Raw genomic sequence first — 22,542 nt, 5'->3', positions numbered from 1 at the left:
CCACACTTCTAACTGCTGCCTGGGGGGCTGGGACAGTGTCTCTTGCAGTTTGGCTGGCTGTGTCTCCTATCTCTCTTCTCCTGGTGTCCTGGCTCTCCACGAGTTGTCTGGGGGTTGAGCTCTGCAGAAATTTCCAGCCTCTCTCTCCTCTATCTGTCTGTTGTCCTCTGCTGCTCTGACTCTCTCTCTCTCCTAAGTCTGTGACTCAGGCTCAGCTGGCAAGTGACTCCTCCATACACTCCCCAGTGACTGTGACTCAGCTGAACAATCTGGCTGCTTGTGTGAGGCAAGGCAAGCTGAGACCAGCGGCAATTATTCAAGCCATGTGCTGCTCTGCTGGCTGCCGAGGCAGCTCTCTCTCACTCTCAGTGTTGCCAACTCCTCAGTAAGGAAAGTAGCTATTGGCTGTCCTAGAAGTCGCTGGATGACGTCATCACGTAATTTGCATAACAGCTTCGCCCCTGACCCCGCCCTAGATGACGTCATCACATAATTTACATAAAGGCTCCACCCCCGTCTCTCTCTGACTCAAGCAGCAGAGCCGATCAGCACCTTATACGGCTCCACCCCCACACATCACTCACCGCCCCGCTCACACCAGCAACTTGCAAGAGCGCCTGCAAAGGAAGCAGGAAGGGGCTACTGTGAGTGATGTCCCTGGCAACAGAGTCTCCCAAGTCTCCAATAACAGGAGACAAAAAGTCGGCAGATTTGTAGCTAGTAGCTTTTTTAAAAAACTGTCGCTAGAGAGGTGTCAAAAGTCGCTAAATATAGCGACAAAGTAGCTAAGTTGGCAACACTGCTCACTCTCACCCAGTCCTGGCTCCTCCTTCTCCTCCCACAGTCCTCAGCAGCGTGGGGAAAATACAGCCACTCCTGTGATTGGCTGGCAGTACCTGACCAGCCAATCCGAGAGAAGAGAGGAGGGAATTGTGTGAGGGTGATTAGCCTGGGGCTATTTTTTTCCGGCAAATGACGTGCCGGAAATAATTAAAGGGGCACTATGGCGGAAAATTGTAAAATTTACAATGTGTGCAAACATTGACAAATAAGAAGTACATTTTTCCAGAGTAAAATGAGCCATAAATTACTTTTCTCCTATGTTGCTGTCACTTACAGTAGGTAGTAGAAATCTCACAGAAGCGACAGGTTTTGGACTAGTCCATCTCTTCATAGGGGATTCTCAGCAAGGCTTTTATTCTTTATAAAGATATTCCCTTAAAAGGATTTAAACAATGATGCTGGCCAGTTTCCCCTGCTCGCTGCACAGTTTTTTGGCAGTTGGACAGAGCAACTGTAATTCACTAAGTGCTTTTGAAAATAAATAAATCCCTGAAAATCCCCTATAAAGAGATGGACTAGTCCAAAACCTGTCGCTTCTGTCAGATTTCTACTACCGACTGTAAGTGACAGCAACATAGGAGAAAAGAAACGTATGGCTCATTTTACTCTGGAAAAAAACGTACTTCTTATTTGTGTGTTTGCACATATTTGAAATTTTACAATGTTTCGCCATAGTGCCCCTTTAAATTCCGGTCCCAGCTTTTTAGCTGTTTTTCCGGCTGGGCCGGCCAGATTCTGGCCGGGTGGCAACCCTATAAACAACAAAAGCAGCAGGAACTCTCGTGAGGTAATGACTTCGTAGGGGGAATTTGCATGAAGCAGGAGAAGGTCTCCCAATGCTCTTTGGGAGTTTGCCGGGCATTGCCGACAGGCTAAGTCACAGGGGGGTGGGGCTTATCCATTAATTCTATATTATTGAGTGTATTTACATATTTTTGTACATTTATTGTGCTTTTTTTGCCTACATTTTTTAATAAGGATTGCAATGTTCTATTTTGATATTCTGAGGTCAGTTCCTCCTTAAAGAGATGAGGTCTAATAATGGACGAGGGGTATGACAAAAAAGTGCAGTGGATAGGTGGCCTGATAAGATTTTAGGAAAAGATTGGTTTGCTCAATTTCTGTCCAAAATTGCAAATTATGATTCAACTCACAATTTTTGATACACAATGATCGATCAGCACACTGATTGTGAGTAGGAGTGCCCCCAGTATAGGTAGCCAAGCATAGGTGCCAACAGTATAGTTTACTCTGTTTTAGGTGACCCAGTAAAGGTAAGCCAGCTATAGGTGCCGCAGTACAGGTTAGCCAGTATAGTTGCCGCAGTACAGGTTAGCCAGTATAGTTGCCACAGTACAGGTTAGCCAGTATAGTTGCCACAGTACAGGTGCCGCAGTACAGGTTAGCCAGTATAGTTGCCGCAGTACAGGTTAGCCAGTATAGTTGCCGCAGTACAGGTTAGCCAGTATAGTTGCCGCAGTACAGGTGTCGCAGTACAGGTTAGCCAGTATAGTTGCCGCAGTACAGGTTAGCCAGTATAGGTGCCGCAGTACAGGTTAGCCAGTATAGTTGCCGCAGTACAGGTGTCGCAGTACAGGTTAGCCAGTATAGGTGCCGCAGTACAGGTTAGCCAGTATAGTTGCCGCAGTACAGGTTAGCCAGTATAGTTGCCGCAGTACAGGTGTCGCAGTACAGGTTAGCCAGTATAGTTGCCGCAGTACAGGTGTCGCAGTACAGGTTAGCCAGTATAGTTGCCGCAGTACAGGTGTCGCAGTACAGGTTAGCCAGTATAGTTGCCGCAGTACAGGTGTCGCAGTACAGGTTAGCCAGTAAAGTTGCCGTAGTACAGGTGCCGCAGTACAGGTTAGCCAGTATAGTTGCCGCAGTACAGGTTAACCAGTATAGTTGCCACAGTACAGGTTAGCCAGTATAGGTGTCGCAGAACAGGTTAGCCAGATAGAGAGAGACATAGAGGTATTCTCCTCCTTGCGGCCGCTGGTATCTGCTCTGTTCCGGCTCCCGTCCCCTCCTCTAGAAAGTCCGGATCTGCCTTGAGGCATTGCCATGCAGTGAGCTGCTTCGAAGAAGTGTTCACAAACTGTGGGGCCTGTAACAGGAAGTGACATCATGTCACATCCTGGCGGCCATCATTACTATACAATGCTAGCTGCCACTTCACTGCGGCTTACCACACAGCAATACAGCGAGGTGGAGGGGGACTTACTGGAGGAGGGGTGCGGGAGCACAGCAGGTACCCGCGGCAGCCCGGAAAACCACAGCTTAGAGGATCTCGAGATCATCTTTCCCCAAATAACCATTTTAGGTTTAAAAAACGAAAATCGCTCAGCCGTAGTGGATAGCGCGAGAGAGAGAGAGAGAGAGAGAGAGAGAGAGAGAGAGAGAGAGGGGAGAGAGAGAGAGAGAGAGGGGGAGAGAGAGAGAGAGAGAGAGGGGGAGAGAGAGAGAGAGAGAGAGAGAGAGAGGGGGAGAGAGAGAGAGAGAGAGAGAGAGAGACATTATTAAAGTAAAAGAGGACCTAAGTTAAAGATGACGGGGCCTAGCACGACAGATTCTGACTTAATGATGTTGGATTGGGGAGGGTATCGCAGGTTTACATACTTACCTGTTCTAGCATCATCCCCCAGGCAGGTGATCGCTCCACCCCCCCCCTTGCCGGGGCTCTGACCACACCCACTCACCTTGCCATGGTTTGCCACCAGTAGGGCGAAGGACACTTCTAGGGGCTGGAAGAAACCCCAAGTAAATAAACCTGAATAGAGGTTTGTTACCTTGCAACTCCTTTAAAGGGAACCCGAGGTGAGAGTGATATGGAGGCTGCCATCATTATTTCCTTGTAAACAATGCCAGTTGCCTGCCTATTCTGTTGATCTTCTGGCCTACGTAGTGTTTGAGTCAAAACCCAGGAACAATCATATGGCTAATCCAGTAAAAACGGAGTCAGAGTACCTGATCTGATGCATTCTTGGTCAGGGTCTATGCTTTAAAGTATTGGAGACACATGATCAGGAGGACAGCCAGGTAACTGGGATTGTTTAAAAGGAAATTAACATGGCAGCCCCCATAGGTCTCACACCTCGGGTTTCCTTCAAAAATCATATCCAAGGTGCAGGCATATGTTATTGCATAAGATTTACAAAAAACATACAAACAACACGTTACATACAAAACATAGGACTATTTTTTAACTACATTTCACTTCAGCACTAGAGTGGAAGACCCAAATAGTGAGGCAAGAGGGGGAAAATGGATGCTGACAGAAAGAGAGGGAGAGAGTAAATAGGAATAAGGTAAAGAGTGTATAATATATATATTGTGTCATGCTAGAAATATCCTGCAGCATGACCATTGCATACACACATTTTCTCACATAAAATTATGCATAGTACTTCCAGAGAATATGCACAGTGCAATCAGGCTGTCAGCCTCAAAAACACTCTGACAACCCCATACCGCCCAACTTTTTGAGATAAGAAAGAGGGACACTTAAGCCACGTCCCCTGCCACGCCCCTGATCATGCCCCCGTCACACCCCTAGTCATGCATACCATAAAGATTTCATAAGAAAAATATGTTGTTTGTTTTATAATTCAAACCGCACTGGTCCTTTCTATCCTGGTTCATTTTCCTTCATATTAACATTTTAAAATTAGTAATATATCAATTTAAAGGATGGGAATAAAGTTTAGAGTCAAACACATTTTTTTAGTAGAGAAATATATATATTTACATAGGAAGGAGGGACAGAGGGACAAAGTCCTGAAATAGGGACAAATGAGGAGGAAACAGGGACAGGAACAGAGGGACAGGGCTCCCAAAGAGGTACAGTTGGGAGCTAGGCAACCTGAGCCCCTGTATACACTATCACCTGAGGAATGCCTTGTCAGTCAGCTCCAATGGTGCAGCCTGCACACAGCAGGTCAGGGAAGGTGATGGCAGAATCACTGTCCAGCTGTTTTTGAATCCAATCAGAGATAGCCGAAATTCCAGCAAAGCAGGCAGCAGACTTTTACATCTGCAGACATTACAGGCAGCACTATAACCTCAGCATTCCCTGGCTGACTCCCTTCTCTGTACAGCCCATGTGTGAGGGAAGAAGAGGGGAATGTTTTCTCATAAATCAGCTGACTGCTGCGGAAAGCATCCTCTATTCCTGGCAGAGAGCGACAGGGGCATTTCTCCTGCTTCCTGGCCTTCCCGGAGGCCGCCCACCATTCCAAAAGCAGCGGCACTACAAAAACTTTATCCTTCCGCGGTGCCGAACTCTAGCAGGCTGAAAGTAATGCACGGCAATAGTCCCTTGTCTCCAGGCTTGCTAAATGGGACTATTTTATATGGTGGAAGTATACCGTATATACTTTAATATAAGCCGACCCACATATAAGCGAGGTACCCACTTCTCCCTCAGAAATCAGGAAAAAGTGGTTGACCATCAGATAAGCCCCCTCCCCAGTATCACCCCCTCCCCAGTATCACTCCCCTCCCCAGTGCCCCCCCCTCCCCAGTGTCCCCCCCTCTCCCCAGTATCCCCCCCTCCCCAGTATCCCCCCCCCCCTCCCCAGTATCACCCACTCCCCAGTATCACTCCCCTCCCCAGTATAAATAGCCAGGTGGGCCCCCAGTGTGAGACAGCCCCACTTCCCATAGCCAGGTGGGCCCCTCACGTCTGCTTAGCTCCCAGTGGCCAGCCTCTTCTTGATACAAATCTTACTGGAAACCAGGGACATTGCCAAAGACAGATCTTCCACACCCTGGAATTTGGACTGTCAACTGACTGTAGCTGACTGTCTACAGTGAATTCTGCTATAAGGGAATATACTCCAAAGTAAGATAGTGAAGCTGGACTCACCAGGGCACTGCGTACTTCCCCAGGAACTGCAAAGCTGCAGGCAGGAAATATAACTGCCTAGCCTGGAGACTCACAGCCCACTTCACATGCTGCTTTCATGACGGTCATCTTCCATTGTACTGAACATGTGCATGGACAGCAAAGCATGCAGGGAAAAGTAGTCTCTAGATCGTCATAGTGTTTCACCCAAATAAGGTACAGACTAACCAGCAAACTCATGGTGACCCAGAACTCATTGGAGTGTGTAAGGGGCTACAATGGTCCTAAAAGCCCCCTTACTAAGATGTTAAGAAAAACAAATGTTTGCTTTCCGAAAACAGAAAGAATTTGCGATAATTCAGGTTGGAGTGAGCTTGAGATCTCTCCCAGTGCATCACTGCTGAATATATGCAAATGAACCATTGTTACCCTTAGAAGCTAAACACACCTCCAGAACCGCTGGAATGCAATGATGTGTCAGCTTGTTAATTTGTACAGAGCCATAATAATCCAACATGCATGCAGACTGTTTCGGATTGTTTGATCCTCATCAGTGCATGGCATGGATTAATTTGGCTCTATGCAGTAGGGCTTGTGACACCCAAATAAGGTAGTGATGGAAAGCCCGGCTCTTTTCAGTGAATCGATTTATTCAATTCAATTCATTAAAAAAAAAAAAACGGATCATGAACCAATTCATTTGATTCATTTCACTGGGGAGGGTGTAACTAGCAATAACTGGTTGCTGGTCACTCCCCTCCCCTGATAATTGCCCCTGACATGTATTATTCCTCCTCCTGGCTCCTCCTCCTTCAGCTGTGTGTCCAACACACACAGCTGAAGGAGGAGGAGCCCTTTTCCACTAGATGCGTTTTTCTCAAGAACGCAAAACGCATGCGTTTGCTCATTCCTAAGGGGTCTTTCACTCTACAGCCCTTTTTCTGCGTTTCTCAATGCAAAGTTGATACCTTGCATTAACCAAGGTAAAATGAAAGTCTATAGACTTTTTACTTATTTATTTATATAACACTGACACATTACACAGCGCTGTACAGAGTATATTGTCCTGTCACTAACTGTCCCTCAGAGGGGCTCACTATCTAATCCCTGCCATAGTCCTATGTCTATGTATGTATTGTGTAGTATTGAAGTCTAGGGCCAATTTAGGAGGAAGCCAATAAACTTATCTGCATGTTTTTGGGATGTGGGAGGAAACCGAAGAGCATGGAGGAAACCCACGCAGACACGGGGAGAACATACAAACTCCGTGCAGATGTTGACCTTTCACACTCGACGCTGCGTTTCGATGCATTGCGGTACAACGCACCCAGGAGCTTTTTATCGTCTTTTAGCGTTTTCCCGTCGGGTTAATTAATTACTACCGCCACTGATTGCATTGCACCGCTGATTCACGACGACACGCCGCAGGCTATTCAGCGCGTGCAGGAGAACGGCTCCTAATCCCATTGTTAGATGTGAGTGCAGCGTGGTTAAAATAATAATCCTGAGTGGCCTTTTCCACCGCTGCACTCTGATTTAAAAAAAAACACAAACGCATGTCTGTCTGTGCGATTATGATGCATTTTGCGTTTCAATGTAAAGTATAGGAACGCATGAAATCCGCTTTGCGTTTTGCATGGATTTAACTACTAGTATCTATTTTCAAATATCAAGACAACACTTGCCAATCAGGAAAACGCACAAAAAACGCACATCAAAATTGGTCAAGTTTTGCATTTTGCAGTGGAAAAGGACCCTGAGCAGCTGCAGTTCCTGAATCATCCACTGAACTGATTCGGTTCAGTGTGATGAGTCGGATCACTCGACTCACAGGAAAGAACCGGCTCAAATGAACCAATCACTCATGAACTACACCTAACTCCCTCCCCCCCTGCTGGGAAATGTTCATGCAGCCCCTGCTTGCCATAAATGCCTTTGAAGTTCCCTAAATTTCACTCCCTCTACTTCCAAAAATCCAAAAAAGCTTTATTGGCAGGACCAAATACATTTAGCATTGCCAAAGCAAAACAAAACATTAACATGGGGGGGGGGGGGGGGGGGTTGTGGGAATAAGGGAAGGGTATAGGGGGTTTTGGTATATAGTCCATAGGTGTGTGGATGATGTAAGGGACAGCATGGGGGACTGGGATATACAGTCCATAGGGGGGTATTGGGGGGGAATACAGTCCATGTGGTATCATGTTCCTCTCAGTTGGTGGCAGGCTGTGACATATCGGGCAGCTATTTGCACGGTTGTTTCCTCCTCCCCCAGTAGGATGTAGAGTTTCCTCTCCTCATCTGTGGAGGTAAAATCCTGGATGTGGGCGGAGAGTCTCTGGAAGTGGGCGGTCCTCACAGGTGCGTATTTGCTGCAGTGTAGCAGGAAGTGGGCCTCATCCTCCAGCACCCCCTGGTCACATTGTCTGCACAGTCTCTCCTCCCGGGGCTTCCATGTCTGTCTGTGTCTCTATCTCCAGGCTGTGGGCACTCAGACGGTACAGGCTCAAGACCTGTCTGTCTTTGTGGTGATGTAGCCTCCCCAGATATGGAGCCATTGTATACTCCCTCTGTAGTGATTGATAGACAGCGAGTTTCTTGGAATTCTTTATGTCACTTCTCCATTCCTCTATGTATCGTTCCTTGCAGCTTTCTATGGTCCGTTTTATTTGGGCTTTTGTCAGCCTGTGTTGGTGGTCTTGGCTGGGCTGGCTGCTGATGCTTTGCTTGAGAGCGCGTGGTATGGCCTCGCCCCCCTGGCTCAGTGAGGCTTTATGGTGGTAAGTGCTGGGGCTGCTGCTCTGTATATGCGCCCAGTATGAGAGCGCCCTCTGCTGGATAGTCAGCCATAGTGGTATGACCTCACCCCCTGGCTCAGTGAGGCTTTATGGTGGTAAGTGCTGGGGTTGCTGCTCTGTATATGCGCCCAGTATGAGAGTGCCCTCTGCTGGATAGTCAGCCATAGTGGTATGACCTCACCCCCTGGCTCAGTGAGGCTCTATGGTGGTAAGTGCTGGGGCTTCTGCTCTGTATATGCGCCCAGTATGAGAGCGCCCTCTGCTGGATAGTCAGCCATAGTGGTATGGCCTCGGCTCCCCCTGGCTCAATGAGGCTTTATGGTGGTAAGTGCTGCGGTTGCTGCTCTGTATATGCGCCCAGTATGAGAGTGCCCTCTGCTGGATAGTAAGCCATAGTGGGAACCTGCCTAGCTCTGCCCGGCAAGCTGAGTTTGAAGTGCTTCGATGGACTTGGAGGAGATACTTGCAGAACTCTAGATGGAAGATTTTTTGTTGGGCTGGAGTCCCATTTTGATTGGTCAGGGTAGGTGACCGGGCCCGATACCTCACTGCTATAGAGCAGGATTGGGGTGATGATGCTGTCGAATATCTTTGCCCAGAAAAATATATAGTCAGACCCTGCTTCACATTCAATAGAAAAACTTTATTCAAAAAAGTAAACAACACTGTATTGACACTGGGTGCCACTTTAAAACCATAAAATCACTCACTGCAGATGTTAAACACGCAGCCGGCTGGGCTCACACGTTCAGCAAACTTGACACACCAATCACACCCGGGATCCCATCACACTCCTGTTGAGCTATAGATACTGACTGTTTAATGAAGCAAATTGAGCACAAGCATAGTCCCAATATTGGTTCTCCGCAAAAGCACAGGAACAAAACAGAGGGCAGAGAGCTGTTCCCCAGGAACGCAGCTCTAAACGCATATACACATGCAGTTAATGTAATCCAGCTGCCTCACTGAGGCTCTCACCACTCAGTCGACCAGTTCATAATCATCACTTTTCCAGTTATTGTAGGATAAAGAGTTGCTTGGTAGATAGCTTCCCCTGCTACAGACAGTTCATATGTCCAGGATGATGGACTGGATCCCTCAGATGTCTAATGGAGGACGTGTGCACACGTGTGTAGCCTGCCAATGATGTTACCAGCCACTGAGCCCTTCATGGATAATGCCTCCCGCATAGGTCAGCCGGCACCAGGCTCCTTCGTAGGCTTAGAGCAGGGTCAGTGGCCGTGCTGCGCTTGGTAGACAGTGAGGACGCCTTCACCACGCGTATCGGCCGCTTCCGGCCTTAGTCATGTGATCTGGAGGCTGGGTTCTGATCCTGACGTTTTTATAGCGTCATCGTCCATGCGGCCAAAAATCCGCATCTCTATTGCCATCTTGCGGATGTTTCCACTTTGATTATACGTGTGGACGCGGACATTTTCCCGCATTGACTTTAGGCGCCATCTTGTGGAGGTTTCACTAATTTCATCTCCAGAGGTTAATACAACATCACTTATCAAGGGCAGGCAGCTAGACATGTGCCATCTAGTGGATCTTTTTATCAGTGCAGCCGTGTACATTTATTCCATACACTTAGTACAGATTATCATACAATACAATAATAATACAATACAATAACATTTCTATAGCGCTTTTCTCCCATAGGACTCAAAGCGCTTAGGCTCTCTCAGATTCAGTAATTAGTAGGATGAAGTATTCACACAACAAAAGTTATATTTCTGCAAATGCCAGACTGAACAGGTGGGTTTTCAGTCTGGATTTAAACACGTCCAGGGATGGGGCTGTCCTGATCTGTTGAGGTAAGGAGTTCCAAAACGTAGGGGCAGCATGACAGAAGGCTCTGGGACCAAAAGTTTCTAAGTGGACTCTGGGTATGACTAGATTATTAGAACCTGTGGATCTGAGAATGCGGGGATTGCTTCGCAGCTGTAACATATCTTTCATGTATCCAGGGCCCAGATTATTCAGGGATTTAAATGTCAGTAGGCCGATCTTGAATAGGACCCTCCATTCTATAGGTAGCCAGTGAAGGGAATGCAGGACTGGCGTTATGTGGCAGTGACGGGGTTGGTTGGTTAGCAGTCTGGCAGCAGTATTCTGTATCAGCTGTAGGCGGTACAAGGCCTTTTTTGGAAGGCCAGTGTAGAGAGCATTGCAGTAGTCCAGTCGGGATGTGATGAAGGCGTGGACTAAGGTTGGCAGATCTTCTGGGGGTATGAGGTGCTTGATTTTTGCAATGTTCTTCAGGTGAAAATAGGATGATTTCACCACAGCAGAGATTTGAGTTCTGAAGTTTAAATCCCCATCAATTAGAACTCCCAGGGTACGCACATGATCAGAGCTGCGCAGATCCGTGCCTCCTATTCCCAGTGGTGAAGACTGCAAGTTAAGTTGTTTTGTTATCATGCTCTGCCCTCCAATCAGAAGGACTTCAGTTTTGTCTGCATTTAGTTTCAGCCAGTTGTCATTCATCCATTTCTGTAGTTCACGTAAGCAGGCGTTTATAGTTAGAGTTGGGTCTGTCACACCAGGCTTGAAGGAAAGATATAGTTGGGTGTCGTCTGCATAGCAGTGGTATGTCAGGCCATGTTTTTGGATTAGTTTTCCCAACGGTAGCATGTAAATCGTGAAAAGCAGGGGAGAGAGGATTGAGCCCTGGGGCACCCCATACTTAAGTGTTACAGGGGTGGACAGGAAGGGCCCCATAGACACTTTGTGGGTTCTGTCACTGTCCATGTCTTCTCTCTAACTAACATGGAACCGTGTTGTTTCATCCATAGTTGCATTATTCCAACAATCCCCTATTATTGGCACATAAAGCCAACTACTTAGCGTAAGGTAGATCTTTCATTTCTTATTCTCAAATTATGGAGTGTTAAATTACTATCAGTAATTTCTGCTCAACACCTCAACATTCATCCAAGGTTTTGGACACGGCTGATCGTTATACAGTATGTTATAGTGACAACAAAGAGGGGGGTTCATATTTATGAAGCTCTCAATTTTTGGATTGTCTCCCAGAGATAATAGTACGCATAGATATTGGGTGTCCCTATAGGAACGATGCAAAGCTGAACTCTGTGTTGAGGCCATTTGGTGTCAATGTACCTAGCTGATAAATCCAGCATGTTTCAATCTGCCTCAACCTTCGATCAAGATCACCGCCTCTAGTTGGCGGCTCCATTTTGTAAATACCCTTGAATTTTAGCAACTCAGGATTTGCATCATGGAATAGATGGAAATGTACCCCCACAGGTGATTTATCGAACTCATCCTTACTCCTAATGACCGACATATGTTTCTGAATACGCTTTTTTAATTCGTTATCAGTTTTTCCCACATACAATAGACGACATGGGCATGCAAGTACATATATTACATATTTTGTATCACAATTCATGAACTTTTTGATTTCATAATTACGGCTATTCTGGGCATTTCTAAACGTAGTTGTGGGGTCAACCAAGCTGCATACACTACATCTACCACATGTGTGCATGCCTCTGGGCTGGATGTGCGAACCCAACCACGTAGTCTTTGCTTTTATCTTGGTCGGGTTATATTCAGATTTTACCAGCATATCCTTCAAGTTCGGGGCTCTTTTAGCCGTTAGTAACGGGCGTTCCCCAACCACCTCCCACAACTTGGGGTCTTGTTGTAAAATATGCCAATTTTTGGCTAGGGTCCGTCTTAATTGTGCCCAATGTGAGCCATAGCGTGTCACCATTCTAACCGGTCCCTGCTTGTCATTGTCACGTCGATTACTGGTCAAGAGCTCCATGCGTTCCATCCCTTCTACTCTGGCTACCGCTGTTTTAATAGTTTCTGTGTCATATTTCCTTTCTAGGAACCGTTTTTCCGTCATTTTCAACTCCACTCTGAAATCCGAGTCGCGGGTGCAATTTCGACGTGCCCTCAGCACCTGCCCCACCGGTATACCCTTGATCAATGACGGTGGGTGAAAGCTACCCGCATGCAATAGTGTATTGCCAGCGGTAGGCTTTCGATAAGTCCTTGTAATAAGAGCATTCTTACATTTCTCAATTGTCAAGTCCAAGAAAGTGATTCTATTCTCATCAATATCAAAAGTTAATTTAATGTTTCTATCGTTTTGATTCAGTTGATCCAGAAAAGAGGCAAGTGACCCTCTGGGGCCCCTCCAGACCAGGAGCACGTCATCAATATAGCGAATACATAGGGCGGCGTGCGCCATTAAAGTCAGCACGCCCATAGACCTTACTGCGCTCCCATAGACCAAGGTGCAGGCAGGCATAGGCCGGGGCGCAAGCCGCCCTCATCGACGTGCCCCTGATCTGTCGGTAGTAGCCTCTGGCAAAGCGAAAGCAATTGTAACTCAAAATAAATTCAAGCAATTCTGCAATAAATTGCGTTCTCAGTAGGGGAACCCCCCCACTTCCCGCAAAAAGAACTGTGTAGCCGCTATTCCAACATCATGTGGTATAGAGGTATATAACCCCTCAACATCTATTCCGACCAAGAGGTCAGTTTCCTGTATCTCAAACCCATCAATGAGCTTCATGACGTCCCCTGTGTCCTTTGCATATGATGGAAGTTCGGCCACCAATCTTTGCCCACACTCTCACTGGTGGTTTTAGGTGGTAAAGCTGTCTTCTGATGGCATAAAATGTTCTGCAGGCTTTGTCTTTCAGGGCCTGTACTGCTGGTTTAAAGCTTCCTGATTGGTTGATCTCCAGCCCCAGGTAGGTGTAGCTGTTAGTGCACACCAGTGGGGAGCCATTTAATATAAATGAGGAGGTGGGGGTTTTATTTCCATTCTTCCTCTGGAACACCATCACTTTTGTCTTCTTTGCATTGATGGGCAGTGCCCATGTGGTACAGAAAGTCTCCAATACTGACAGGCTGTCCTGTAGTCCTTTCTCTGTTGGGGAGAGCAGCACAAGGTCATCTGCATACAGCAGGAACTTCACCTCACGGTCATGCAGGAGGAGGCCTGGAGCTGGGGAGGATTCCAGGGCTACAGCCAGTTGGTTAATGTATATGTTAAAGAGTGTTGGGCTCAAACTGCAGCCCTGCCTGACTCCTCGACCCTGCTTGAAGAACGCGCTTCTCCTCCCGTCCACTTTCACACTGCATTGGTTCCCAGTATATGAACTCTTGATGACATCATAGATTCTACCTCCTATTCCGCTCTCTAGGAGTTTTAGGAAAAGGCCTGGGTGCCACACCGAGTCAACGCCTTCTTAAAATCAACAAAGCAGGCGTGTATTTTGCCACGTGAGCTGTGGACATGGGTCTTGATGAGGCTGTGCAGTGTGTAGATGTGGTCGGTTGTGCGGTGGTTTGGTATGAACCCGGCTTGGCTTTTGCTGAGTACGTCCTGCTGTGTGAGGAAAGAGAGGATCCTCTTATTGATGTTGCTGTTAAACAGTTTCCCCAGTGTGCTGCTGACACAGATTCCTCTGTAGTTTGCTGGATCGTATCTGTCCCCATTCTTGTAGATGGGTGTTATGAGGCCTTCACTCCAGGCCTGAGGAAAGGAGCCCGCCCTCAGGATAAGGTTGAATAGTCTTGCAAGTGCCTCATATATTTCCTGGGGGCTGTATTTGATCATCTCTGGCAGGATGCCATCGGTACCGCTAGCCTTCTTACATTTTATCAGCTTTGTTCTTTCTCTTATTTCCTGCACCGTGATTGGTGTATCCAGAGGGTTTTGAAAGTCCTTGATTGTCTCCTCCATGTCCTTCAGTTTTGCAGCTATTTATTTCTGCTCCAGGGTTTGGGCATTTTCTGGGATGTCTTTGTAGAGGTTCCTGAAGTAGTGGAGCCAGATGTGGCCATTTTGGATATGAAGAGGGCTTTTTTTAGGCTTTGCACCGATATGGTTCCAGGTCTCCCAGAATGAGTTGTCTTGGAGGGAGTCCTCCAGCTGTTGGAGTTTGTGGGAGATGTGGCTCTGTTTTTTCCGCCTGAGGGTGTCTTTGTATTGTCTCTGTAGGTGGTCATGGGCTTCCCTTAGGTCCCGGTTGTTGGGGTTTCTGTGTTTTTGGTTAGAGGCTGCTCTTAGTGAATTACGTAGAGCCTTGCATTCACTGTCAAACCATTTTTGGGACTGTTTATTTGTGGATCTCTTGAAGTTGGTCTGCTTGAGGCCTGCTAGTACTGCCATGGTATGTAGGATGTTACTGAAGTCCTTCACTGCATGGCTGACACCTTGTTGGTTTGGTTGATATGGGTTGTTATAAAAGTTTGTCAGCAGTTCTTGGATTTTGGCCGTTTTGGTCATGTTGGTGTATTCGGTGGCATACTGTTTGGGCCATTTGAAGGGCGGTGTCAGCTTGTAGAGACCGGTCTGGTGAGGCTGCTGTGTGGTTGGTTTGTCGGTGGATTTCAGGTACAGCAGGATTTGGCTGTGGTCTGACAGGTGTGTTTCAGGGGTGACTATGAGGGCATTGATGTTTATGGGGTCTGTGTCTGTGACAGCATAATCTACCACACTGCTGCCTACGTGTGAGTGTAACCGACCAATCGATTACTATCACAAGGAGAGAGTTCCCTTATTACTCTTAAAGCGGAAGGACAGCGACTGACCAGGAGGATAAATTGGTGAAAAATAACAATTGATTTTATTTGGCAAACAAAGAAATTATGTCCACTAACATGCAGAACAAGAATACAAACCCCCAATTGAAATCCTCAATATCAAGACCACCCTTGAAATACACTAAATTAATGAGGTAAAATAAGCAACAAATTCAGAGTTAACACTTCTTGCTTGAAGATCTAGCACCTGAAAAGAAAAAGGTTACTTCCTGAAATATCATTAGAGGCTACTGCACTTGGACCTTGCTTGAAGTTCCTGCACCTGTAGGAAAAACAAAGAACAAAACACAGCAAATACACATTTCACAAATCTTCATCAGACCTTTTTCTTCATCTCACTCTCAATACGTCTATAGCGATACAGTTTTCTCTTTCCTATCTAAAAATATGTATGCATACATGTATGTGAACAAATACACCTGAGAGAAACCAAATAGGAAATGGACTAATGCTTCTGGTTGGGTAGATAAGTAGTGACTGACTCGAAGTAGTCCTTACTGTATGGTAATGACCATAACAGTCTTCAGTTCCTTGCAAAAGTCTTATCTAACCATACAGTGGCTATGAATTCATATTCACACTTAAACCTGTATATGATCATGGAGTAGGGGTACCCCTTTAAAAGAACTGATGATAAGTTGCTGATGAAAGATCTTTTCCTGAAGCAGATGATAGCTTATGATAACCTTACTTTACTTTACATGCAGCACACTCCAAGATGCCAGTTCAATAATTCTGAAGTAAGTTTCTTCCCTTTATTGTTATCAAAGTTTTTCTTTTTCCTGTATGTCACATATGTAAGTATCAATTCTCTCCTTTTATTACTTCTCACTGCAGGTTGGTTTAAGCTCTAAATGCAATCACTTCACTTGCAGAACACACAGAACACAGCAACAGATCTGTTCACGGGTAAGTTCCTATTTTTCTCCCATGAATTGATAAATTTCTTTACTAATGTGTTATTCTCTTTTCTCCACACAGAGAGATTAACACTCCAAAAATATCGTCAGGTAAGTGTCTTTTCCACTCATATCAGGCAGAGCCACACTGGGGATTATTCTTGAGGCATATGCACAGTCAATGTACAGAGCAAATGCATTCAAACACAGGCTGACTGGCTTTACTGTGGAGAGACAGATGAATAATCAGTACCAGTGAGTGCACACACAGATTCTCTCACTGATCAGCTCTGTGGTGACAGGTAGGGAAGCACAGTCATTGATTCACATCATACAGTACTCTGGTGTTGCTATGACAACATTTCTTCTCCTCACACACACTGTATATATATTATCTAACTGTAGAGAATCAGACGAAGAAGATTTAGCTGATTTGATTTGACAGTCTGATTTTTGTGTCATTACTATTAGGAAAACTCCTGTCATTTTCTTTCTGTGTTTCTGTGTGGTGAAATTTCACTTATCTGTCAATTTTTCCTGAAGTGGTCTCCTTGGCCTTGCTGAGCTATCTCTCACTCCTCTGTGGATGAGGTGTCTCCCTGAAGTGGTCTCCTTGGCCTTGCTGAGCTATCTCTCACTCCTCTGTGGATGAGGTGTCTCCCTGAAGTGGTCTCCTTGGCCTTGCTGAGCTATCTCTCACTCCTCTGTGGATGAGGTGTCTCCCTGAAGCGGTCTCCTTGGCCTTGCTGAGCTATCTCTCACTCCTCTGTGGATGAGGTGTCTCCCTGAAGTGGTCTCCTTGGCCTTGCTGAGCTATCTCTCACTCCTCTGTGGATGAGGTGTCTCCCTGAAGTGGTCTCCTTGGCCTTGCTGAGCTATCTCTCACTCCTCTGTGGATGAGGTGTCTCCCTGAAGTGGTCTCCTTGGCCTTGCTGAGCTATCTCTCACTCCTCTGTGTATGAGGTGTCTCCCTGTTGTGACTCAGGGAGCTGTCTCTCATGGTCCCCTTTCTGTGTGTCATCAGTGAGCTAAATTCCTCTGCTACTGAATGCCATTTCTCTCTCTGTCAGCTCAGTTTCTCCCCCTCTGGTCTCTGTCATCTCTCCTCACGCTGCCTGTGTCACCTTCTGAGGTAAAAATCAGAGAGGGCTTGCCTCTTCAGCTGGAGGGGCGTTCCCAACCTGTGTAACTGACACCCGCCCCCTGACTGAGAGCAGAACAGCCATCTTGAGTGCTGGCTGCTTGCTCTGTGTAAATACAGCCTGTGCCAGCACTAATTCTCATAGCTGATGCTGGCCAGAAATAAAAATATATGTTTTTTTTTTTTGTTTTTTGTTTTTTTTTTTAATTAAAGAAGCTGCACTATTTGTAGCAGGGCTACATTTGTTCATAGTGAATCTCCCAAGAGAGTCACCCCTGGTTCGCCAATTCATTATGTATAGGCAGAGGCTCCGACACAGGTTCAACAGGGCTTTCCCGCTTTTGTTTACTGTCTTGTCATAGCTGTTTCTTGCTGTCTGCATTGGTTCCTGGTAATAGCTCTCTTCTCCAAGTATGTATGTGTTTCCCTCAGAGGTCAGATAGTCCTTCTCTGTGCCTGTTCTAGCGTTGAGGTCTCCATAGATGAGTACTCTGCCCTGAGACTGGAAGTGGCTGGCTTCTCTTTGTAGGACCTCATAAATATCAGGTTTGTAGTAAGGGGACTCTGTTGGGGGGATATATGCTGCACACAGGTACATGTCAGACTGAGAGGTGAGGATGGAGCTGTTTATTTTGATCCAGATGTGGCTGTCTCCTCGTTTGATAGCTTTAATATGCTCTGTAAGCTCCTCCTTGTACCAGATTAGTATGCCTCCTGAACGACGACCCTGTTTAACGTTCTTGTTTTTCTGTGAAGATACAGAGAATTCCCTGTATCCCATGGGTGCAAGAGATTCATCCTCTGCCCGGGTCCATGTCTCCAGGAGGATTTGAATATCAATGTTTTCAAGTCTCTTTTTAAAGTCTGGATCATTTGTTTTGGATCCAAAAGCTGAGGCGTTCAGCCCTTGAATGTTCCAGCTACTGATAATGAGTGATGTCATTTTGGGTCTGTATACCTTGTAATGAGCAGGGATTGTCATAGGACTCAATATTTTCAGGGTGTCGCATCAGTATACTATATAAAGTGCTACACAAAGTCCTGATTTCCGCCGTGTTTCTGTCCTCCCTTGTTCCGTGTTGCCATTGTGGGTCAGGCGGTTTCCTCCGCATTTGTTGTATTTGTGGGGGCTCTCTTTGGTAACGCTTTATTGGAGTTTGCCATCTGTGTGTTAGATTATGTCTTTCTTGGGGTGTCTAAGGTCTATTAAGTACCATGTTCTTAAACTCCTTTGCAAGGAGGCTGACTCCTTGTTTGCTAAGGTTAGGGATGGGACGAATCCACAATTTCTTCGAATCCGAATCCGGATCCGAATCTAAAAAGGTTCTCGAATATCTCGAACCTTTCGAATCCCGAATCTAACGAATCCTGCACATAAAAATTGTGCGATCCGTGGTATAGTTGCCTGCAGTATAGGTACCCAGGCATAGGTAGCGAGGTAAAGGTGCCTTCAGTATAGCTAGCTAGGTATGGGTGCATTCAATATTGGTAGCTTTCAGTATAGGTAGCAAGGTATAGGGGCCTTCAGTATAGGTAGCAGGGTTTATGGGCCTTCAGTATAGGTAGCAGGGTATATGGGCCTTCAGTATAGGTAGCAGGGTATATGGGCCTTCAGTATAGGTAGCAGGGTATATGGGCCTTCAGTATAGGTAGCAGGGTATATGGGCCTTCAGTATAGGTAGCAGGGTATATAGGCCTTCAGTATAGGTAGCAGGGTATATGGGCCTTCAGTATAGGTAGCAGGGTATATGGGCCTTCAGTATAGATAGCAAGGTATAGGGGCCTTCAGTATAGATAGCACAGTACATGTGCTTTCAGTATTGGTAGGTAACTAGGTATAGGGGCCTTCAGTATAGGTAGCAGGGTATATGTGCCTTCAGTATAGGTAGCAGGGTATATGTGCCTTCAGTATAGGTAGCAGGGTATATGTGCCTTCAGTATAGGTAGGTAGCTAGGTATAGGGGCCTTCAGTATAGGTAGTAAGGTACATGTGCCTTCAGTGTAGGTAGGTAGGTAAAGGGACCTTCAGTATAGGTAGCAGGGTATAGGGCCTTAAGTATAGGTAGGTAGGTATGTAGGTAGGTAGGTATAGGGGCCTTTAGGTAGGTAGGTAAAGGGACCTTCAGTATAGGTAGCAGGGTATAGGGCCTTAAGTATAGGTAAGTATGTAGGTAGGCAGGTATAGGTGCCTTTAGGTAGGTAGGTACGTATAGGGGGCCTGTAGGTAGGTAGGTAGGTAGGTATTGAGGCCTGTAGGTAGGTATAGTGGCCTGTAGGTAGGTAGGTAGGTATTGAGGCCTGTAGGTAGGTATAGTGGCCTGTAGGTAGGTATAGGGGCCTTTAGGTAGGTAGGTAGGTAGGTATAGGGGCCTTTAGGTAGGTAGGTAGGTACGTATAGGGGGCCTTTAGGTAGGTATAGGGGGCCTTTAGGTAGGTGAGTATAGCGGCCTGTAGGTAGGTAGGTAGGTAGGTATAGCAGCCTGTAGGTAGGTAAGGATAGTGGCCGGTAGGTAGGTAGGTAGGTATAGTGGCCTGTAGGTAGGTAGGTAGGTATAGCAGCCTGTAGGTAGGTAGGTAGGTAGGTAGGTATAGCAGCCTGTAGGTAGGTAAGGATAGTGGCCAGTAGGTAGGTAGGTATAGTGGCCTGTAGGTAGGTATAGTTGCCTGTAGGTAGGTATAGTGTCCGGTAGGTAGGTAGGTATAGGTGCCTTTAGGTAGGTAGGTATGTATAGGGGGCCTGTAGGTAGGTGGGTAGGTAGGTAGGTAGGTATTGAGGCCTGTAGGTAGGTATAGTGGCCTGTAGGTAGGTAGGTATAGGGGCCATTAGGTAGGTAGGTAGGTATAGGGGCCTTTAGGTAGGTAGGTATAGGGGCCTTTAGGTAGGTATAGGGGCCTTTAGGTAGGCAGGTAGGTGCGTATAGGGGGCCTTTAGGTAGGTATAGGGGCCTGTAGGTAGGTAGGTATAGCGGCCTGTAGGTAGGTAGGGATAGTGGTAGGTAGGTAGGTAGGTAGATAGAACCCCCCTCCCCCGCCAACCCCCCCACGGCCCCCTCCGTCCCCCATGCCTCCTCCGCTCACCCCTGCATAATCTACTCACCTTTCCCGTGGAGCGCAGAGCGGCAGACCTCTTCGTTACTTCCCTGTTCCCTCTAGTGGCCGGACCGGCTCTTACTAATGACGTCATTGTAAGAGCCGGTCACTAGGGGGAACCAGGAAGTCGGCGAGAGGTCTGCCGCTCTGCGCTCCGCTATGGATAGGTGAGTGGATGTGGGCAGGGGGGGCGAGCAGAGGAGGCGCGGGGGGGGGGTCGGAGGAGGTCAGAGGAGGACGAGTGCGAGCGGCGGATGCGCGGCGATGCAGCGTCGGGATACGGCGGATTCGTATAGTGGAAAATGGCGTCGGGATTCGAATCCACGAATCTCGAATATTTCCTAATATTCGAGGGATTCGTGGATTCGCCGGATTCGTCGTCCCACCCCTAGCTAAGGTGCTTGTTGTTGTACAGGTGGTGAGCTGAGATTGTAGGGTGCTGTGCCAGTTGTATGCCTGGTGAGGATCTGAGATTGGAGGTCAGCTTTGCATTGATTTGTTGGATTGTCTGGTGAGAGATATCTTTTCTTGGGAGCAGGGAAGAGAGGATAATCTTTGTATTGGGGAATTTTAGCTGTGCCCTTTTTGCAATTTGTGACAGTTTGTCTGTGATGGTTTCTTGGTCTATGGTGTTTTGTGTAATGTCATTGGTCCCGGTGTGCAGGATGAGATGTTTTGGGTCAGTGAAATGAGGCTCATTAATGACCCCTGCTACTTGTTCAATAGTTGAGCAGGTGATTTTAATGACATTCTTCCCTGGAAAGAGTCTCTTTGTGTCCAGGTATGTCCCATTAGAGTCTATAATCAGCACAATGTCAGGACTGCGAGGTCTATAGGAGCCATTTGTTTGGTGTTTAGGCTTGGGCTCTGGAGTGTTGGGTGGGGCAGTCTTGGCAGCATTTGGGGAGGGGCCTGGCTGGCAGTGGCTGGGCTCTGGGGAGTTGAGTGAGGCTGTGTTGGTAGCATTTGGGGAGGGGTCTGGCTGGCAGTGGCTGGGCTCTGGGGTGTTGGGTGGGGCAGTCTTGGCAGCATTTGGGGAGGGGCCTGGCTGGCTGTGGCTGGGCTCTGGGGGTGTTGAGTGAGGCTGTGTTGGTAGCATTTGGGGAGGGGCCTGGCTGGCAGTGGCTGGGCTCTGAAGTGTTGGGTGGGGCAGTCTTGGCAGCATTTGGGGAGGGGTCTGGCTGGCAGTGGCTGGGCTCTGGGGAGTTGAGTGAGGCTGTGTTGTGAGCATTTGGGGGAGGGGTCCAGCTGGCTGTGGTGGTCTTTGGTGTTTACTGTATCTTGTGTGTGGTGTACAGTGCAGTCCTCAATCAGTGCAAGAGTTGTGGGAACCTTTGTACATTTTGTTGTCACCTCTTCTTTTGGCTGATTTAATATTTGTATTTTCTGGATCTCCTCCTTAAGCTGTGAATTCTCCTCCTGCAGTTGTTGAACAGAGTAACCAAGCAGCTCAGGGTGACCCAAACTACTAGGAATGTGTAGGGGGATAAAAGGGACCAAAAAGCCCTCTTACTAAAAAAGCAAAGCTTGGTGTAATTGCCTTCTTAAAACAGAAGGAAATTTGCAATAATTCAGTTATAAATGAACATTTGTGGTTACCCACAATGCAGTTGTTGAAGAGATGCTTTGATATCACACAGGGTTTCAGTGTGCTCAGACTTCAGCCTGGCTAGTTCTTCTCTCAGTTGGTCATTTGCATTTTTCACGCGTACGTCAAATAAGGGCGTTGGGAAAAAAGGGCGCGTGGTGTAAACCTTATGAGGAAATAACGTTTATCCAAAAATAAAACCTATTTTGACGATTACTATTAAGTTTATTCAAATAAAATGGTGAATTAATTTTTATCTGTTCTCATATTGTTGAAACGCTATTTATCGATTGTTGTACTGTTAAAAAGCTATTTTATAATTAAAGTATATTAAAAAGGGCGACGGGAAAAAAGGGCGCGTGGATTAAACTTTATAATGAATTTTTTTTTGAAAAAATTAAATGTTAAAATCATATTTACTTCAATTTAATCATAAAATTAAAAGTAGAAATGATGGATAGTTAAATTACTATTTACTGTTCTTATGCACTGGTGAACACTTACATTAACGTTTAATCGTTCATATTAATAAATCAAATTATAACGATTAGTGAAAACTCACATAAACGCTGTTTAATGCTTTTTGAGAAAACATACATTAAGGCCTAACAGTTCAAAACTAAAATTAACTTTTAGATGATCTTGTTAATAAATCACATTATAAGAATTCAGGATAACTCACATAAACGTTGTTTGATATGTAACGTTTGTAGTAAATCTGAGATAAAGATTTACAGAAT

The 22,542-nt window shown here is 46.4% G+C and overlaps 1 protein-coding gene across 3 annotated transcripts in view; it reads right to left on the bottom strand.

Moving 5' to 3' along the window:
• The window catches only part of LOC137519256 (E3 ubiquitin-protein ligase TRIM39-like), a 114,039-nt gene that overhangs the window by 55,297 nt on the left and 36,200 nt on the right, over positions 1-22,542 (bottom strand). Inside the window, exon 1 of one of the 3 annotated variants that reach the window (XM_068238133.1) lies at positions 5,711-5,812. The exons of 1 other annotated variant lie outside the window; for it this stretch is intronic. The gene's annotated coding sequence lies outside the window, so the exon portion shown is untranslated. Of the gene's footprint in view, positions 1-4,729; positions 5,021-5,710; positions 5,813-22,542 lie in introns of those variants that run through there. One more of the 3 variants, XM_068238134.1, reaches the window with a different exon arrangement.

The sequence above is a fragment of the Hyperolius riggenbachi genome, chromosome 5, assembly GCF_040937935.1.
Source record: "Hyperolius riggenbachi isolate aHypRig1 chromosome 5, aHypRig1.pri, whole genome shotgun sequence".
NCBI classification, from domain to species: Eukaryota; Metazoa; Chordata; class Amphibia; order Anura; family Hyperoliidae; genus Hyperolius; species Hyperolius riggenbachi.
Note: the sequence above shows the minus strand (reverse complement) of the source record. Positions and strands in the feature narration are given on the sequence as shown.